Genomic DNA, 20,152 nt, shown 5'->3' with positions numbered 1-20,152 from the left:
TCAGAAGCCAGGAGAAATTTGAATGACAAGAGGGATTGGGTAGAGATTTCAGGTTAGATAAACAGGGAGAGCTAATGTCCCCAGGGATTTGAGTGAGTTTGAGTGAATAGTCTCCTCTGGATGGAGCAAGAGTTTATCTGTGCTTTCTCTCTCTGTAAATTACTATGTTGGACATATTTTAAACCCTTTAATTAAGCATATATACTTGAATTTGCATGCTCTTCAAACTACAGAAAAGCAGGCTTTCATATCATTTTCTTACCCACCCACCAGAGCATTTAAATTAAAGTTGATCATTTCACTTTTTTTTTCCATTTAGCCACTGGCTTAATTTCAAGGTAGCATAAGATACACATTTTCATCATTAAATTCTCCCAGTTTGTGGTCAGGGCTGCTAACTGGTTAAATTACATTGCTGCCTCAGTAGCACCTTAAAGAGTGGAAGCCAGCCAAATGCACTGCTAGCACACCCAGATTTGGATTCTATAACACTGTCAGTGGAGTAGCATTTCCCTAGGGATGATTTCTATCTCCGGAACTAGCTTCCCACTTTATTTTGTCAAAACTCAACACCCATCTGTTTATGTAGTCATTTGTCTGATTGTATGGAAAAGTTGACAAATCCAGGTCCATATAACAGAACTGAGTCCTTTTTATATTCTCATACATCTTGGAAATGAACAATATGAATGTTCCAAAATAATAAAACAGTTAGCATAATTATTTTTTTCTGAGTTGGACAATTAAAGGATGAGTTTAAAACCAAAACACGTAATTCTATATGTTAGAGATCAGCTTTAGTTCCTTTTGAATTATAAAAATTTTCATAAAAGAGAGAGGCAGATTTCAAGGGTTGAATGTGCCTGCATAAATATGCATATAAACTGAAAATAAACCTGGCTTTGAAACCCAGTCTATGTTTTAGTAGCATATCTGGCTGCACATTCAAAATCTTACTAGTGGGAACTTTTTTTTTTTTTGACTCTATATTTATCCTTATTTTGTAATCAAAATCTTTTATGTACTGTGGAGTTGGCAAAGCAGTCTCTTCTTTGACCCACCCTAAAAGAACTTTCTACATTTGTCTTACTAATGTTGAGGGGGGTTGGGTAAAGGAAGACCAAAAGGATATGAGTGGGAATGGTTGGTCAAATTCAAGAGCAAACTGGGAAAAGTTTAAAAATTTGACCACCTTTCAAAGTAGCTAAACTTTTAGCTCAGTAGTGGGAGTGGCTTAGAGAATTTATCATTGGATTAGCAATGGATTATTAATTGCTGAGTGAGAAAGGTCATTTAATATCTTTCGTCCCCTTATTGCTAAACAGAAAATGTTATTAGTCTTTCAGAAGGAAATTCATTGATTTAAAATACTGGCTTGATGTATTTTGCAGCTATAAAGCCTAAAATTACAATGAACAAAAATGTGTGTTTGTCGATCAATGGAATAAGTTAATGTCTCAATTTGCTTATCCATTCTGTTTTGTTATTAACATTATATAATTTTTTATAAGTGGGAGTCACCAGAGCATAAAAAGTCTCTATCTTTGCAACATAATCTCAATATTTAAATAATACACATGTTTGATTGAGCGGCTAGAGTGAACCTGTCTTTAACAATCTGAAAATACTCATTTCAGAAGGTAATTTTCTACCTTCTTTTTGTTTCGATTGCTTGTATTTTCATTTCTTTTGAATACTTTATATCTATGTATCAACAAGTAGAACATCTTAGATCATAATACTGGTAACAAATTCCAATGTTATAGTGTGTTTTCTTGACACTTTCTAAATGAGTGAGCTTTTCTTCTTGTTTATTTTATATATTATGTATTTTATTGACACATATTGAACATTTTACTTTCAACTTAAAAAAAATAAACAAAGAGAATCTGAATTTAACCACAGAATCCCCCCAAATTTTCTTTAAAATGTGTTTTAAATGTTGAAAATAAATGTTTTTAATAAATATGAAATTAATAATATCTATTTGAACTCGTGCTAGATATGTGTGACTATCAGGTTATATGCTTTGTGTGACTTTTTGGTGGATTTGTTCTGAGCCGGTATCTCTGGGCTCAATTCTCTCACTTAGTTCTGTTATCTTTTTGGCCAACATAGCCAGTTAGTTAATCAACACATTTTTATTCACAAAGGGAAATCTTCAGAATATATTGTGTTCAACAATCTGCCCTATTAACTCCTTTGTTCTTTAAGGTACACATTTATGGTTGCTCCTGTGCTTATGGCTTCAGTAAACTGCTGAAGTTAATTTCCCAGAAACCTGTAGAACAAGTGTAGAAAAAAAGTGGTGCCTCTCAGTTCAATATCAACTTGTTTTTCTAAATCTTTCTAGTCTAATCCCCCTTGATCTTAGTCATCAAAGAAATGGAAAAAAAAAAAACTATCATGCACAATAATTTTTAAAAATGAATCTAGCTTTCTAGGGCTTGAAAACATCTTAGCTATATTAAGTTCAATCAGCTTGAACAAACAAATCATCAGTACTGTTTTTAATCTTGGAATGAATTAATTAGTATTTTAACTTATGCTTCTTGCAACAGAGTATTTACTCTCTCAGGTGGAATTTACTCTGGTGAAACGCTCTGGGGCTGGTGTGTCCTTTAGAATCACCTCTGCCCTGAATTGTGCTCTTCGTTCCACAAATTCTAGGATACACAGCACAGTAGCTTTGACTACACCATTTACACAACACAAATGTATCCCTTGGCTTATTCTGAATAATATGTATTTATGAAAGGAAAATGGCATATTCCTTTTTTGAAAGAATAATCAGTATAGAAGATATAGCCTTTGTCTACAACATAAATAGAAAGAACTTTCCTCCCCACCAAAACTATTTGATGTCAGTTTCCTAAATCTTTAAGAAGAACATCACAAATTAAATAGTTCTAATAGTCATATTATGGAAAATATTATAGTAAATGAAATCATTTCAGATAGGTAGCTAGGTATGCATAAATATTTTCAGAAATCTTACTTAGTCCCAATATTTCTGGCTACTGACAAAAATTCTGTCCTTAACCAAACTTTGATCAGGCTCTTCAGAGCTCTTTTTGTAAGTAGGACTTGGCTTTTGGGCACCCCTGTTTGTCTGCATTGTCCAGTTTTAGCAAGAATCCTGCTGTCAGTTTAACCATAATCCCCATCCTTGCTCTTTGGTCACTCTCAATATCTAATCAAGTTGCTCACTTTTTGCCAATTCCCAGGTGATATTTGAACACCCTTGACTGCCTTCAGCAGGAATCCCATTAGGTCAGTTTAGCCCTAAATCTCCCCTGATCCCTCATAATTTCCTAATTTCCTAATAGTTTACTCCTAATAATTTTTTATCCACTAATGCCCATCCTGCTCCTTGGCTATAAATTCACATTTTTTGTTATTGTTGTTATTATATTTGGAGTTGAGCCCAATCTCTCTCCCCTACTGCAAACTCCCTTTGTGGTAATTCTTATACCTGTTGTGTTAGTCCCCCTGAATAAAGTCTGCCTTACTGTTCTTTAACAACTGTCATTGAATAATTTATTTCTTTAACATTACTAATTTGAACTATAGATTGAGAAATTGAGAATTTAAAGTAGACAGAATCTTGACTTTTTCACAGTCAATTAGAAGACTTTTGATGGGAAAAAAAATGCCCACAAAGGTATAAAAAAATCTTATATACCAAGAAAAACTAGCTATATCGTTTTTCCATGATAAGACATATTGTAGCCAGAAGGCTCAGAAATGTCATCTAGGTCCAAATCTTGGATCTGCCATCTACTAGTAGTAAGAAAATTAGCACATGACTTACATATATGTTAATAGAAAGTATGTGGTCATGGTAATATGCCTTAAATTGTATTCCAATCAAAATGTGTTTGGCATTATAGCCTAATCTAAAGCCATAACCTAACAAAGGAAAATGCTAATACTATTTTTGTAGACTGGGTACAAACAACCTGTTAGATTTGAGGAGTGTTGGGAAAAGTATGCCTTGTGAAGAATAACATTCCAGTTGATTTGCTACAGAATTTTAGACCTCCATTTGTAGGATTAATTCTTTTATGTTGATGTGCCATCTATAGGAGTTTTTTTATTAGAATGCAAATATCCTTCTGAGATGAAACACATTAAAGCAAATTAATTTTCCATTACAGAGAGCTTGCTGGCACCTAGCAACTGCCTGCAGGAGTGAGAGATAAACTAGGTAAATTAGTTGGGGAAAGAGATGGCAATTGAACTACCAAAAATCTTTCCCAGATAGAATTTCTAGATTGTTCCAATAAAGTAAAGAAAACAATAACAATTTTTTGCTTATAGCAATACATATCAAAATACGCAAGTGAAAAAGCATAAATAAATAAATAGGAAAGAAAAAGTAGGAAGAGATAAAAATAGAGATAATAGGAGATAAAAATAAGCAAGATCCACATCTGTATCTTGAAACAAAAATGTGTTTCTGTCATTTTTCTATTGCAGATTCATGTGAAAGTAACTAGATGAGTTTTCAACATATTTACAGAATATGCTTGATATGGTCTACCTTAAAAGATAGACTACATGATGTACAAGAAAATCAACTTAGAAGGTTTGCAGGGAGTTTGTCAAAAGATCAGAGAGTCATGTTCTAGAGTAACAGAACCAAGGTATGTGAGGCCCATGAGTCTTTATCTGAAAACAAAACAAAACAAAACAAAGTAAAACAAACAAAACCAAAACATACAGGAGTTTTAAATATGATTACCAAATCCCAAGTGCCTTGGTCCATTTGTGCTGCTATAACAAAATACATGAGACTGAGTAATTTATAAACAATAGAAATGTATTTCTCATAGTTCTGGAAGCTGGAAAGTTCAAGGTCAAAGCAACAGCAGGTTCAGCCTCTGGTAAGGGCTGATCTCTGCTTCCAAGATGGCGCCTTCTTGCTGCATCCTTCGGAGGGAAGGAAAGCTGTGTCCTCATATGGTGGAAGGGACACAAGGGCAAAGGGAGTAAACAACTCCTTCTTACCTCTTTTACAAGGTCATTGATCCCATTTATCAGGCTCCACCCTGAGGATTTAATCACATCCTAAAGGTCCCACCCCTTAATACTATCGCATTGGGGATTAAGTTTCAACATGAATTTGGGAAGGAAAACCAACATTTAAACCATAGCATCAAGGTAAAAAGATAAATGAAATTGCAGACATTTGTTTATGGCTGAGTTGCTTCTTACATGAACAAATCTATGAATCATTTATTTAATGGTGGATAATGATCTTGCTAGTAATCAATTTAAAACCTATGTAAGGAATTATATTGATAGCCTGTTATGCATATATAATTTTTAATATTAGGTATTGTGTCCAAATGATATTTAATACATTACTTATTTATTCCTAACTCTACTGCAAAACTATTTAAAGTAACTAATAATTAAAACTGTATTAACATTGTACACAGGAATGTTTAGTACAAAAGAGAAAAAGGAAATAAACTTATAATTTATTAAAACAAAAATTTCTATTCCAATGTTAGGCTATAATTTATATAGCATTTTCCTAAAACTTCAAAAAAAATAACCAAATGCCCATGGAAATGAAAAATATTGAATCTAAGTTTGTTAATATCCCAACTGTGGTATAATATTTCTAAGGGAAAAGAATGGTTCCAAGCCTCACCCAAACAAAATCTCTGACTTTAAAATGCCTTCAGAGAGAATAGAACCTGTCTTATGTCTCTCACCAGTTGAGCATGGGAGTGGGGACACTCCCATTCTAAGCCACTGCAGAGCTCACACATGGAGCAAAGGCCCAGGGGAAGTAGGACCTTGGCAGGGGGAGACTAAAGAGGCAGCTGAGAGTGTCCTAATGCCAGGGAAGGGTGAGTAAGGGTGGTGCTCTATCAGTGAAAGCCCTGGCAGAAATAAATGTCTCCCTCAAAAACAAAAAAATAGTGAGGGTTGAATGAAGGGTCTAGTTACAAAATTGTGAGTGGAGTTAAAAGAAACCAATGAGACATGCTGAGGCACACTAGGACTACTGAGAGTGGGAAGTAGTAGCCTCCCGCAGAAGGATGCTTTTTTCCCCTCCAGTGAATATTCCCCCTAAAGTGATCACTACTGTAACTTCTAATGTCATAGATTAGTGTTTCCTGTTTCGAACTTCGTTTAGTGAGATGATTTAAGTGGGATCATTCAGTAGTTACTCTCATGTATGGATTCTTTTACCCGTGTTATACGTACGATAGTGTGTTTTTCTCTTTTTCATCAATAGACAATATTCCATTAATAAATATACCGTCATTTATTTACACATTTCTCTATTATGAGGATATTATGAAAAAAGCTGCTATAAATATTCTTATGTACATTTTGTGTACTGAATCTGTTGGCTATTTGCCCACCCACATATGATATATGAAAGTTCCAATTTTATATCTTTTCAAATGTTGTTATTGTGAGCTATTTTAATTTATCCATTCTGGTGAAGTGTGGTATATCCCAATGTGGTTGTGACTTGCATTTGGTTGATGGCTAATGATATAAAATTGTTTTTATATGCTTATTGGTCATTTGAATATATTCTTTTATGAAGTGACTATTCAAGTGTTTTGCCAATTTTTTTATTGTGTTATTTGTCTTTTTCTTCCTGATTTGAAGGACTTCCTTATATATTATTGATACAAATTCTTTTGTTAGATTCATGTATTGCACATATCTTCTTCCAACCTGTGACTTAAGAAGTAATTCTACATATTAACGTCATGCTGATACTCTCTTTTTGTTTTTCTTCCAGAAGCCTTATAATTTACAGTCACTTTTAATTAATGATTAATCTCAAATTAATGATTTGGTATGGAGTGAGGAAATGAACAAGATTTATTTTTTTCCTACTCAACAGCACAATTTTTTAATGAGACACTGCTTTCTCCACTAAATTGAAGTGATAAGTTTGTCATCATTTAGGCCATCAAGTATGTGTAAATCTGTTTCTGTTTTTCATCCTTGTGCGATACCATACTGCTTTAATTGTAGTGTTATCTGTTTCGATACCTCCAGCTTTATTCTTCTAGGTCAGTTTGCATTTCCATAACCATTTTGGAATTAGCTTGCAAGTATCCACATATATAAAAAAATTCTGTTGGGATTTTGATGGGGATTACATGAATCTATAGATCCATTTAGAGAGAAATGACACCTTAATAATATTAAAAATTTCAAACCACGAACATAATAATATCTCTCATTCATTTAGGTCTTCTCTAATGTCTTTCAATAATATTTTGTTTATACATATTTTGTTATTTCTAAAAATTTGATATCGTTTCATGCTATTGTAAATGATATTAGTTTTACAATTCATTTTCCAATTTTTTGTTACTAGAACATAGGAATATAATTGATTTTTATATATTGATCTTGTACACAAGGACATTGCTAAATTAAATTTAGTAGTTAATAATTCTAATAGATTATAGATTATTGTAGATTTTCTATGTATGCAATCATGTTATCTGAAAATAATTCAAGTTTTACATGTCCCTTTCAATACTCTATGGCTTTTATTCATTTATTTTTGCCTGTAGAATCTGTAGTGATGCCTGCTTTATCATTTCTGATACTGGTAATACATATTTTCTCTTTCTCTGATGTCATTTCTTAAAAAAAATCAGGTTATTATTTTCTTGAATGGTTTTACTAGAGGTTCATAAATCTTGTCAAAATATCAAAAATTTAAACTGATAATTTAAAAATAAGTAACATAAGAGGAAAAGTAGGAGAGAAGGAATATGCTGGTTATTGTCTCATGTTTAATTTAGGACTCAAAAGATCCCATGCTGACAACATAAGTACTAGTCATTTAAGCATATTTAGTTGTTCAAAAACAAACATGAAGAAAGAAAATACTATAAACTGAAGTTGGGTTATAAAGGAGCAGAAGGGGAGCAAATTTTATTGTAACTTAACAGTGAAGCAACAGTTAAACAAATAAAGGATCAGTGGCAATATACAAAAGTACAAATATAAAGGTAGCTACTGCAAACAATTTTAAATTTTCTTCAATACTATAAAATATAATAAAAAAGAGATAAGAAAGACCACATACTTTGTTTATTAATTGCTTTATTCTATCAACAAATATATATTGAATGATTTTTATGTGTATCAGGTAATTTTCCAGGCTCTTGGATGCACCAGAAAAAGATGCACATCGTCCAGCAGGGGAAGAAAGAAAATAAGAGCAGATATAATAAGTAAACTATTATCCTATGCAAAATAAAATGATGGTGTTATGAATAAAAGAAAAAGCAATAAAGGACAGGTGGAAAGGGTGTTCAGGGAATGAAGAGAAGGCTAAATTTAAAAGGCATGCCTCATTGAATGGGGGACACATCACAAAGACTTAAAGGAAGGGAAGAAGTCAGCCACATGCAGACAGACCTTCGTCCTGCAGGAGAAACACAGGCTGGAGTATACCTGTTCTTTATGAGGAACAGTGAGGCTAGTTGTGTGGCTAGAGCAGAGTGGGTTTGGGTGAGAATGATTGATAAGGTCACAGAGGTCAGATCATGAAGATCTCATAGAGCAGTTGTGATAGATGAAAACCCCCTCTCAAGAGATAAAGCATAGTCATGCAAACCTTGAATCTAACTAAGCTGGAGTTCTGGACTTGGTTTTTACCAATAGAATGTGGCAGAAGTGATGTTATTTAAGTTCCAAAACCTAGGCTCAAAAGACCTTGCAGATTTTACATTTGCTCTCCTGAAAGAGGAAGGTACGAAGGAAGAAGAAGTTAAGAAGCCGAGGTAAAGAGGTCATCCTACTGGGGAGTGTCCTACTGGAGAGTCCATGTGAAAAAGGATTGAGGCATCTGAGCCAAACACCCCAGAGAACTACCATGTGAACAAGTCTGTACTGGAGTAATTGGCCCCAGTTGAATCCTGGATGAGTGACTCGGGGTAGCCCCATGAGTGAACTCAGGCAATTCCAGCAGAAGATCACCCAGCTAAATCCAACCTAAATTAGAGAATCATGATTAAAAATATGGTTGCCTTTTAAGCCACTGAAATTTGGGGCACTTTGTTGCACAGCAACAGGTAATAGGCACACTGGTGTAATAACTTTAGATTTTATGCAGAGTTTAGTGGGGCACATTTTACAGTTAGGTTTAGGGGTAGACTGACATGATCTGTGCCATGGCCCGTTTCTAGGGGCTGAGGAATGAACACAGAGACAAAGAGACACAGACATACATAAAGACGGTACAGGACTGCAGCCACTACAAAGAGACACAGACACACAAAGACGGTATAAGACTACAGCAAACTTTTTGCTGTAGTTTCTTTATTTATAACACAGCCTGTTTGGCAACTGTCCCACTGCAATTTCTTTGTTCCCACACTGTCTCAACTCAACACGTCCCTGTTCCTTGTTGTTTCGTCTCTGGTGAGCAGATGTTTGCATCTAAACTCCCTAGCCCCTCCTGTTTGCAGGGTTAGGGCGCCCTGGCTTGTTTGCAAGGCCACAGGCATGTTCTTGAGAAAAACAACAAGAAACCGTTCCCAGACAAAGTGTCCTCTACAATCTGACTTTGAGTTTAAAGGAGTTATTCTGACTACCATGAGAAGAGCCGGCGGAGGGTCAGGCACACAGCCCAGGAGAGCAGTGAGGATGTTACTGCAGTGATCCAGGTGGATATGATGCTGACTTGGACCAAAGTGGAGGAGGTGACAAATGGTCATAGTATTTGCATTTTGAAGGTAGACAAAACTTTTAAATGATTATATGTTGAGAGTGAGGGAAAAGAGGAATCAAGCCGACACAAATATTTTAGGCTTTAACAACTGAAAAACAGTGATATTTATGGAGAACATATTATATCATATGTTATGAAAAAATGTGGGAAATACATGAGTATATGTGCTTATGTTTGCATAAATAAATAGTGTAAGGATAAATAAGAAATAGAAAAAATGGTTAAAAATGGTTAAGCCATTATCCTGAAGGAGAGTGACATAAATGGAGACAGGGAAGGGACCAAGACTTCTTAAAGCATATATTGTTTATCATTCTGATTTTTGAATCTTATAAATGTGAAATTATTATAAAAGTAAAATTAAAACAAGGAGGAAAGACAAGCAATCTTTTTTTTTTTGAATGCCTATTATGTGCCAGTCACTATGATAAAGTATTTTAAGTATGTCATCCATAGTTTGTCTTTCTCATTTTTAAATGGTAATGATACACGTACCTTGCAAGGCTGGATTACCTGGTTGACAGATGTTACACCTAACATATCTCAGCAAATACTCAGTGCAGAGCAGAAACTCAGTAATTTGTTGCTGTCATTACTGTTGTTTAAGGTCATGGAACTAGTAAGCATTGGAATATAATTCAAACTAGACTTTTCTGGTGGTAATGTCCCTGGTATTTCTCTCTATGCCATGCTGTCTTTTATAAAAAGCAACATAACAGCTGATGTCTCTAATTATACTATGCCAGGTGTGTGGGAGTGATGGAATACAGATATATGGAAAGTCAGGCTCAGGAGGACCAGGAAAATACTCAGAACAAATGTTTGGAGTAAACATGGAAGTGGTCCAAACCTGGAACATGCCAGGAGATTCACAGTAAAGGCAGGGCAGTGAGTTAGAACCCATCCAAGTGCTCATGTACTGGGTACACGCTAACATTGAAGTTCAAGCTAAAGCAAAGAGGCTGATACCAACCAAGCCAGTGGAAGCTGGAGTCAATGAAATTAAATCCTCCTTTTGTCTCCACCATAAGCCAAATGTTTGCCTTCTGTGGAAGCTGGAATCAATCCCAGCATATAGGAAGTCCGGGATCTGTTCATCTATGTAGAAGAGACATCGGTCAAGCTAGAGTGCACCTTAGGAACAGAATCAGCAGGGTCTCCAAGTGCTTTTTAAAAACTGGATTTTACTGGAGGGTCTCTGAGAAAGTCTCTTTCTCATTTATACTTTGAACAAATTGAGAAATAAGACAAATGGCAGATGAGAAATGGAAGCATAACCCTGGTAAAGGCCAAGTTGGAGGACAGAGCTGACCATGACACGCAATGGGCTTCCTAATAATGAATCTCAGAGTTTGACTGACTTCCCACCCATGCCATCTCCCCAACTATGACCTCAGAGACAGAGCCTCACTGCATGAAAAGTTTCTGTCTCCCGTGAGCATTTTGTTCCTTGTGAGCAGCTTACACGCAAGAAGAAAACAGCCAGAGCCAATCAAGCATCCTGGTTATTCTTCCTGAATTTGCCAGTCAGGTCATTCACCCCAGCCCCTCGGGGGTGGTGTGAGTGGAAGCACAAAGAAAGACAAGAAGTATCCCAGGGGAAGCGAACTTCAGACAGTGGAAGAGGCTCCACCCCCAAAGGAGTTATTTAGTAGGTCTTTTTAAGAGAGGCACACCTGAAAAAGAGATTTCAGTTATCTTCACTCAGTCATTCAAAAATGACATCTAATGTATTTCAGAGCTAAACATATATGTTCATGATGAAGTCAAATTTCTGACAAAGAAAAGTTCTCTGAAGCACTGACAGGATTTGGGGCATAACTTGGCAGAACTAGATGCCTTTTTAGAGAAACAACTAAAACTACAACCATCTTCATGTTAGGCCAACAGAGCTCTGGGCTTCTCTCCAGCATGGTCAGGCACACGGCAAGCAAGGATACAAAGGTGATCAAGTCAGATGTGCAGCTTGACAGTAAGCTGTCATGAAGGTAGTGGAAGTCAGATATGTATCCAGTAAATATATAGGGAGCACTAACTGTGTGCCAAGAACCATGCTATGAATAATAAGACACAATATATGTCCTCTAGGAGCTAATACTCTAATGAGAGACAGGGATGAGCAAGCAGGCCATTACACTGAAGTAGGAGACATATTAGGGGAAACAAGTGTTTCAGTTGTGAAAGCTGGAAGGTGGGGGGCACCATATCTAGTCTTGGAGATGGAAGAAAAGGATTTTTGGAGACGATTTTAAAGAACAAGTATTTGTTGTCAAGCCAGAAAGGAGGAGGGACAGAGAATTACCAAGCACAGAAGGCAACAAATACTAAGGTATATAGTCCAGAGGGTGTGATGATTTCAGAGGAGTCAACACAGTTAAGAATGGATGAATAAGGAACTATGGGGTGTATGTAAGTGTGTGTGTGTGTGTCTGTGTGTGTGTGTGTCTGTGTGTGTGTGTGTGTGTGTGTGTGTGTGTGTGTGTTGGGTGAAAAGGTAAAGGACAATTCATAATAGATGAGTCTTGATATTTATATATTTGAATATGTCAAATATATGTTATATATTCAAGTATATAAATGCATATAGGGATCAAATTAGGAAGAGTATTGTAAGCCATGTTTGGAATTGATTTTTCAAGCAAAGAAAGAGAGGGCTGATAAAATGTGTTAAGCAGATAAATGACAACATATCTGTGTTATCATATCTGTGCTTTTAAATTGTCAGTGGCTGCAACATGGAGCATGTGAGAGAAGGATCACCATGAAGTACATGATCATCACACTACTTTCTTACTTGTTTGACTTGCTGGTATGGTAACTGTACACCAGTGGGTGCTTACAAAAGGTGAGCCCTTCTGCCCACTAATATCTGAATAGAGTACACGGATACTAAAGAAATAGCACTGTGTCTCTTAACTATAAAAGCCATTGCAATAATTTTTTTTCTTCACTGTAGAATCCATGGACATTGGTTCTTCCAGAGCAGAGGCTCTAGCTATTGAGAGTTTAGTCTCAGCCTCCGGTTTTCCTGCCCCTGCCCTTTATTTTGTCATTGCACTTTAAGTCTCAGGTGTCAGTCCAAATAAACTATTCTAGGAGATGACCCATGTGACAGAAATCATGTTGCCCTCAAAACCACACTTCTCTTAACCACGGCCTATTGTCCTTTCTTTGACCCAAACTTATGCAACTCAACTCATTCTTCGGGGTTCGGCATAAATATCATTTCCCTTGCAAAGTATTCTCTGACCTCCCTCCCTAAACTAGGTAAGGTCCTCTCTTAATGTGCTTCCATGGTATTCCAGAATTCTTTGAAATGCTTACCTCATTTGCTTATTGTATATCTTCTCTGAGGGCAGAGGCCATGGCTTTCTATGCCTAACACAAAGCCTAGCATGTTGCTGCATAGCTGGTGTTCAAAAAATTCTTGTTGAACAAATGAACTCTGTGATCAGAAAGACTTCATTTCTCAGGTAACTAGATCCTTGTTTTTATTATAACATCTCTCCAAAAATCCTCTGACATTCCCAAACGTGCCAGAAATCCTGGGTGAACACTTCATAAACTCAAGACTTTTGCTATGTGAGGTTTTGTAATTAGACAGGAGATCCACGTTCCATAGCTCACAAAAGACTTCCTTTCCAAAAGATCATGTTACAACCAAGGAGGGCAGACAAAAAGTGTACAAAGACATATTCTCAATAAAGTTGGAATTTTTGTTTGATTGCTTTGATTGGGGTAAATGGAGAAATTTTCAGGTACACATGGAAAACCTGACCAGATAAAAAAATGAGAAAAGGAAAGGAAAACCATAATAAATGACTCAATCAACTCCACAAGTGCTGTCCAGGGCCCAGCTGGGAGCTAGCCGCTGAGGTAGAACTGGTGACTCACACCCTTCAGGAGGCCACAGTTTCTAATCTGTAGATAACTGTTGTATTTTAAGTAAATGCAGCTGCATTTACCTCTGTCCCTGCTGCTGCTGCAGCAGACAGGACACCTGAGGGAGTGAGAAGAGGATGTTTCTTCTCACAGGCAACAGAAATGCACTATCTCTTGTCCATGTACTTGCATGCTGTTGCTTTTCTTACTAACTACTTCAATAAACATTTACTAAACATTCCTTGTGGGCCAATCTCCATGCTAAGTGAAATAAAGTAAAAAGATATAGTTTCTTTTCTATTTCTTATCCTCATTCCTTTTCAGTGGAAGAAGAACCACCAATGTAATTCATACTGGAATAATATTCAGTGTCTTGTATTTTGCTTGTCTTCTATTTATAGCTATCAGCCAAGCAGAACTTATTGTTGAACCCCTACTCTATGTCAGACCTATTCTAGGCACGACAGAAGAACAGAAAAGGAAATTTGTGATCCCTGTCCTCTAGGAAATTACAACACAGTTGAAGAAACAAGATACAATCATTTTAAAAAGAGACCTTTATCCTTTCTCCTATTACTCATTTCTGTAAATCTAATCTAAAAAATTATTTTTTTGGCAAGAAGCTGAGCAGGCAGTAACATCAAAGAAACTGCTTTGCTTTAATATTCTTTTGTGTTTTATTGGTGACAATTTTTATTTCTTTTGGAATTTTAGCACCATCAGGTTTTTAACCCATATCAACCTGAACAAATTGACTGTTTCACTCATCTCCTCTGCCTCCTTCAACTCTCTTACCTTCATTGATTACTGGTTTTGCAAGCATAAAAGGCAATCTTTTTAGCAAGGTGCCAACACTGAATTATACCAGTTCTGATTTTGGGGAGCAACTGGGTCTTCATGAGTGTTTATTAATCATGGTTTCAATTGAAAGAGAGCTCCTGGTTTTTTATTTCTCCCCAAGCCTAGGTTTCCCACTCTCATTTGGCTGCAGTCAATTGAATAAACAAGGCTTATTCATATTTTTTATTTTGCTAAAATTAGCAGGATGTTCAGTCATGGGTGTTACCAGAGTCTTAGGGAATTGCACTTTTCACTTTAAGGCAGGATGGCTTTGTGATGGATGCTTCCCTGGGCTCTTTAAACTCTACTTTCTGCTGTTTCTTTCTCTCGCCCATTGCATGCTTCTGTTCATCTTGAAAAATGTCTGACATTTAGAGCTGAGACAAAACACTTAAAAGGAGTTGGAGCTGGGTAAAGAGAAAAATAGTTCAAGCAGATTGACATGTTCCTTGAGATGTGATAAGCTAGCTACTAATTCATGTGTCAGGAACTGTACCTAGACTACTTTATTTAGTCCTCATGATAGCTACACGAAATAGACACATTTTGCAGATAAGAAACTGGGACTTGAGGAAGTGACATATCCTGTTCTGTGTCACATGATTCCTGAAGAGCAGAGCCTGGTTTCAATCCTGAGCAAGTCTGGAATGGCTTGTCTCTGCTCCATGGACAAGATGCTGTACAACCTGTGGAGCCCTTGCCACAAAGTGATGTCATTGTCACTTTCCTTCTCTTTCAGCTAATTTCTAAATTCATAAATAATCCCACTCTATCCAAAGAACATTATCTCAATTCCTGGCACATTGTAGATTCTCACTAATATCTGTGGAGAGACTAAATTAATGAAAGCATCTGTTTGCTCTGCCCACCTTGAGATTATAACCATCACATTGAATAATATAAGGAGATGTTTGCTAGAATGTAGGTACTACGTAATATAAAAGTTGATATTGACAACAGTATTTGTTTTATCTTTATTACTAGATTGTATTTTTTGAAAGAAAATATTATATTCTACTGGTATTAATGTCTTCTATACTGCCTAGCTGGATCTTAATAGTTGAAGACATTTCACAAATATTAATTGATTCAATGGTTGTAAGAGTAAGACAAAAAAAGTCCATGACAAGCTTTTGGTTTTTAAGAGATCACTCTAGTAAAAGGAAAAGATATTTGAGAGGAAGTGGGCATAAAATTAATGGAGAGACCAGGTCAGAAGATGCAGAGAATAAATTATGAAATCTTGATCCCAAAAGATGTCAAAAAGGCATCAGTTGAAATAATGTTCTTTTTATATATCTGTCTAATCTCCCAAGATGTCAAATAAAAAATGTATAGGAATCAGAGTAATAGCCATTTATACATCTGAATATTTTTTACTTGGTCATAAGTAAATTTAGTCATTTTAAAAATAAAATGCTCTAAAATGGACATGAAAACAATTTTCTTAAAATGGGTATTTCTGTTTCAAAGCTTTTGCAAAAAATAGTCTATCCTAATTAGCTTTCAATTTTGCAACAGTAAGTGGGAATGGCAAGTTGTACCTTTCCATTTAGAATAAAGCTCCTCTGGGGCCATCCCATCTGTTTCTGCTTTGGTTGGAGGCAATTTCTCCATTTCAATCCGTATATGGATTCTACTTCCATTTCATGTTTCACTTGCCCCGTGTACTAAGAAAATGCTAAATCTTAGAACTGAGAAATGAGATGTCACAATATTAGGCAATTAAATATGAAATAGCTGATCTTGAAACAAAAGTTTAGTTTATTATATCTTCAACAAGAAGCAATACAATTAATCAAAGTATGCACCTAAACTATTGACACAGTTTTGTCATCTTAACAGTAGCTTGTTTATGCCAGCAGTGAAAAAGCCTGGAGAGTGAGTGGCAATGAAATTATGAAAGCCATTTTACACAACATGTTGAGAATTGAATATTTTCCCTCGGAAGAAGTGGTCCAAAGCCTAGAAGAAGTGGTAGTCAGTTGGTGCAATTTCTGGTGCATACAGCGAATGACAGAGAATTTCTAAGTCAAGCCTCTATAATTTAAGTAGCATTGTTTGTGCCACACATGGTCCAGTGTTGTCTTGCAAGAGGATTGGCCTGTCTTTATTGACCAGTCTCAGCTGCTTAATCACAAGCACCATCATCATTTCATCCATTTGGTTGCAGTAAACATCTGTAATCAATTGACCAGGTTTCATGAAGCTATAGTGGATAATACCAGCACTGGACCACCAAACAGATACCATTAACTTTTTTTTGATGAATATCTGGTTTTCGACTGTGTTTTGGCATTTTATCTTTACCCAACCATTGTGTCAAACACTTGTCATTGTCAAAAAGCATCCATTTTCATCACATGTAACAATATGGTGTAGAAATGGTTTGCCTTTATGTCATGACAACAAAGAAGGGCAAGCTTCAAGATGAGTTCCCTTCTCTCATTTAATTCATGCGATATCCATCTATCCAGCTTCTTTACCATGCTGATTTGTTTCAGATGGTCCAATGTTGTTGGATAGTAACGTCAAACCTTGCTGCTAATTCATGCATAGTTTGAGGTGGATTCGCTTTCACTACAGCTTTCAGCTCATCATTAACCACCTTCGTCTCAGGTCGCCCACGTGGCTCATTTTCAAGATTACAATCCCCAAAATGGAACTTCAAGCCATTGACATGCGTTCATTAGCCACATCCTTCCCAAACACTTTCTTGATATTTTGAGCTGTCTGAGCAGCATTGGTTCCGTGATGGAACTCATATTGGAAAATAACATGAATTTTTGACTTATCCATGGTTTCACAAAAATTGCTCTAAAAAAAATTGAAAGATATTCTCAAACCAAACTGTGCATTTGAAAGTATGAGGATGTACCTTCACAATAAAAATAAAAAAAGAAGTGTCAAAATGAAATGTCAGCTCCCCTCCTAGCCTCCCTTCTATGCCCCCTGTTCCTAAAAGAAAAAAAAAAAATGAAATGTCAGAGATATCAACTGTCAAACTTAGTATTTAAGGAGATTGGACGTTTTATACTTAATAACCTAATACTAGTTCTGCCCCTTGTGTTGTCATAGTGTTCTTAATATTGAAGAAGAGGATCCAGCTAAAAATAATTTTCCAGTTATTGATGTCAATGTTGCTGTTAAAGAAAGCACCAAAGTGCTTACATATCATTCCACAGTTGGCAAACAGATCAACCATATGGTTTCAGAATATCTTCTTAACTATATATTAAGAAATATAGAAATCCTTTTAAATACTAAAAGGCTTTAATATGGAGAAATATTAACTATATGGACCAATAAATGTGAAAAATATGCCCAAATTCTTCAATTTTTGCTTATCATTTAGGAAATTTGTCTTAAAGAAAAAGATGCCAGCATGATTAAGATGAAATTTTTAATATGAATATAAAAAAAGAGAATCACATAATAAAGATGGTGGGAAATGAGAGGAAGGGATGAGATTTGATTGTGTCCAAAATACACATATATATATAGCTATATGCTTTTGTATAAGCATTGTCATCTATCAGAAAAAATATCTGGCAAATGTGTGCTTAATGTTAGTTGATAATTTTTATATCGCCTCATTTTATTTTGCTCTTGTTATTTTGCTAGTCATCCACCAGGGGAAAAAAGACATCTCTAATTAGAAACCCAATTAAGAAGAATCTCGGAGTTCCTTGTCAATATTGATTTGGTAAACATTCTCATTTTATTGGAAAAAAACTGATGCTCAGTGTGTTTGAGGCAGTTGCCAAGAGTCACACATTACTATACCTGAGCATTAAGTACACATTTTGTATCATCTCAGCCATGACTCTTTACCCAATGTACTTTGCATTTCGAAGGAGGCAGAGTAGCACAGTAGGAAAATCCACTAGTCTAGGAGAGTAAACAAAGCAAAATAAAACAACCTGTGTTGAGTTTTGTTTCTCTCTCTTGACTAAATGGTTAACCTTGAGAAAATTATTTGAATTTTCAGGACCTTAGCTTCCTTGTATAAGTAGAATGCCTACTGTGGCAAAGTACTAAATGAAACATACGATCATTTTTAAACGGTTATTTGCTGAAAAAGGAACTTTAAATTTTCAAAACTATGAGCTGACATCCTGCAATCCTCAATATGTAACTGCAATACAGACGCAGTCTTATAGTAAGTGATAAAGTGCATGAGAGTTCAGAAGAATGAGACATCACTTATTTCTGTCTCACTTACACCCATTCACTCTTATCCTGAAGAAAAGCCTTCCTCATTTTAGTAATAACTTGTTAAACAAAATATACTGAAGATATGAGGAAAAAAATCTCTGCTGGAAAATCCACAGCATCTTAAAATAAACTTGGCATCTTTAAGCATTCTCTTCCTACTCTAATCTCCTTCTAAAAATGTATTTCCAACGTTTTAAGCTAGAAACCTCAGTCATCTTCATTTTCACCTTTGTATTTGACAATTCTAATCATTCCTCAAACCATACTATTTCTATTTCAGAAATTCAGCTTTATCTCTCTCCTATACTTTCCAATGAATAAGTACATATTTCTCTTAACCATGTCCCCTGTCATGCCTTTACCTCCACAGCGATCCAATCTCTCTTTATCTGTGAACGTTTAAAGAGGTTCCACCTGTCTTCTTGCCCCTAGTCACTTCCCCATCACCACATGCTTCCCATTGTGCCTTATGACAAATTCAAACCCACCGGAGCCAGTGAACCACATTGCAGAGTCAAGCTAATGGCATAATAATCACCCTTAGATTACTCTAGGTTACTTTCTAAATCCTGTCATGCCTGGGCTGGGGAATTCCCAGATTGATAAAAGCATGCCCTCCTTCCTCAGGTGTAGCAGTTGTTTGGGATGGGATTAAGGGTGGGGCAACACTAAAATGGAGTGCTCACCCTTATCTTTCTTCCCAGATGGAGCAATTGCTTGAGACAGCACCAAAGCAGGAAACCCTGGTCCCTAGAAGAACCAGAGATCCTAACTATCTACCTAACATAATGTGTGGCCAGTTGTGTCAATTACTTATTACTCCAGAGGTGATTCTTAAAGTTGAAAGTTTTATTTACCCACAGAGATTTTTGAAGACAATTCAGCCTAAAATCTATAGTATAAATTGGTTTGTTTTGGAGTTGTAAAACATTGTTATTGTTTTTATTCTTTTAGTTTAATTTGTCCTGTTTTACTCACTGTAGGAAATTCTCTTTTTATAATATGGGATAGTGCTTCAGGCCAAATAGACCTGAGTTTGAATAATGGCTCTACTACTTCATTAGCCATAGAACAATTGGCAAGGAATTGTTCTACCAGTCTCTCTGAATCTCAGTTACCTTATCTGTAAAATGAAGGAAATCTTTTTTTGTTGTTTCCAGGATTAAATAAAATCATACATCTAACCTTCTTAGCACATTATGGATATTTATTAAATAGTAGTTAGTATATTTATTTAGCATTCAGATACAAAACTTAAGGCTATGAATTCTTTATGACATGTAGCTTTGGAAATATTACTAAGAGTATTTTATGTTGTGCAATTCACCATTATTTTCAGCACCACTAGAAAGAAAAAAAATTGTTGCCAGTTAGCCTTTGACATAATGCTTTCTTATCACTGAGAATTGTTATTTTATGTTTTTTAAAAGAAGTCTTTTAGATTTTTAAAATTTTATGTCTGCTATATAT

Source organism: Propithecus coquereli, unplaced genomic scaffold (assembly GCF_000956105.1).
Source record: "Propithecus coquereli isolate 6110/MARCELLA unplaced genomic scaffold, Pcoq_1.0 Scaffold456, whole genome shotgun sequence".
Classification (NCBI taxonomy): Eukaryota; Metazoa; Chordata; class Mammalia; order Primates; family Indriidae; genus Propithecus; species Propithecus coquereli.
This window is presented reverse-complemented; position numbering follows the sequence as displayed.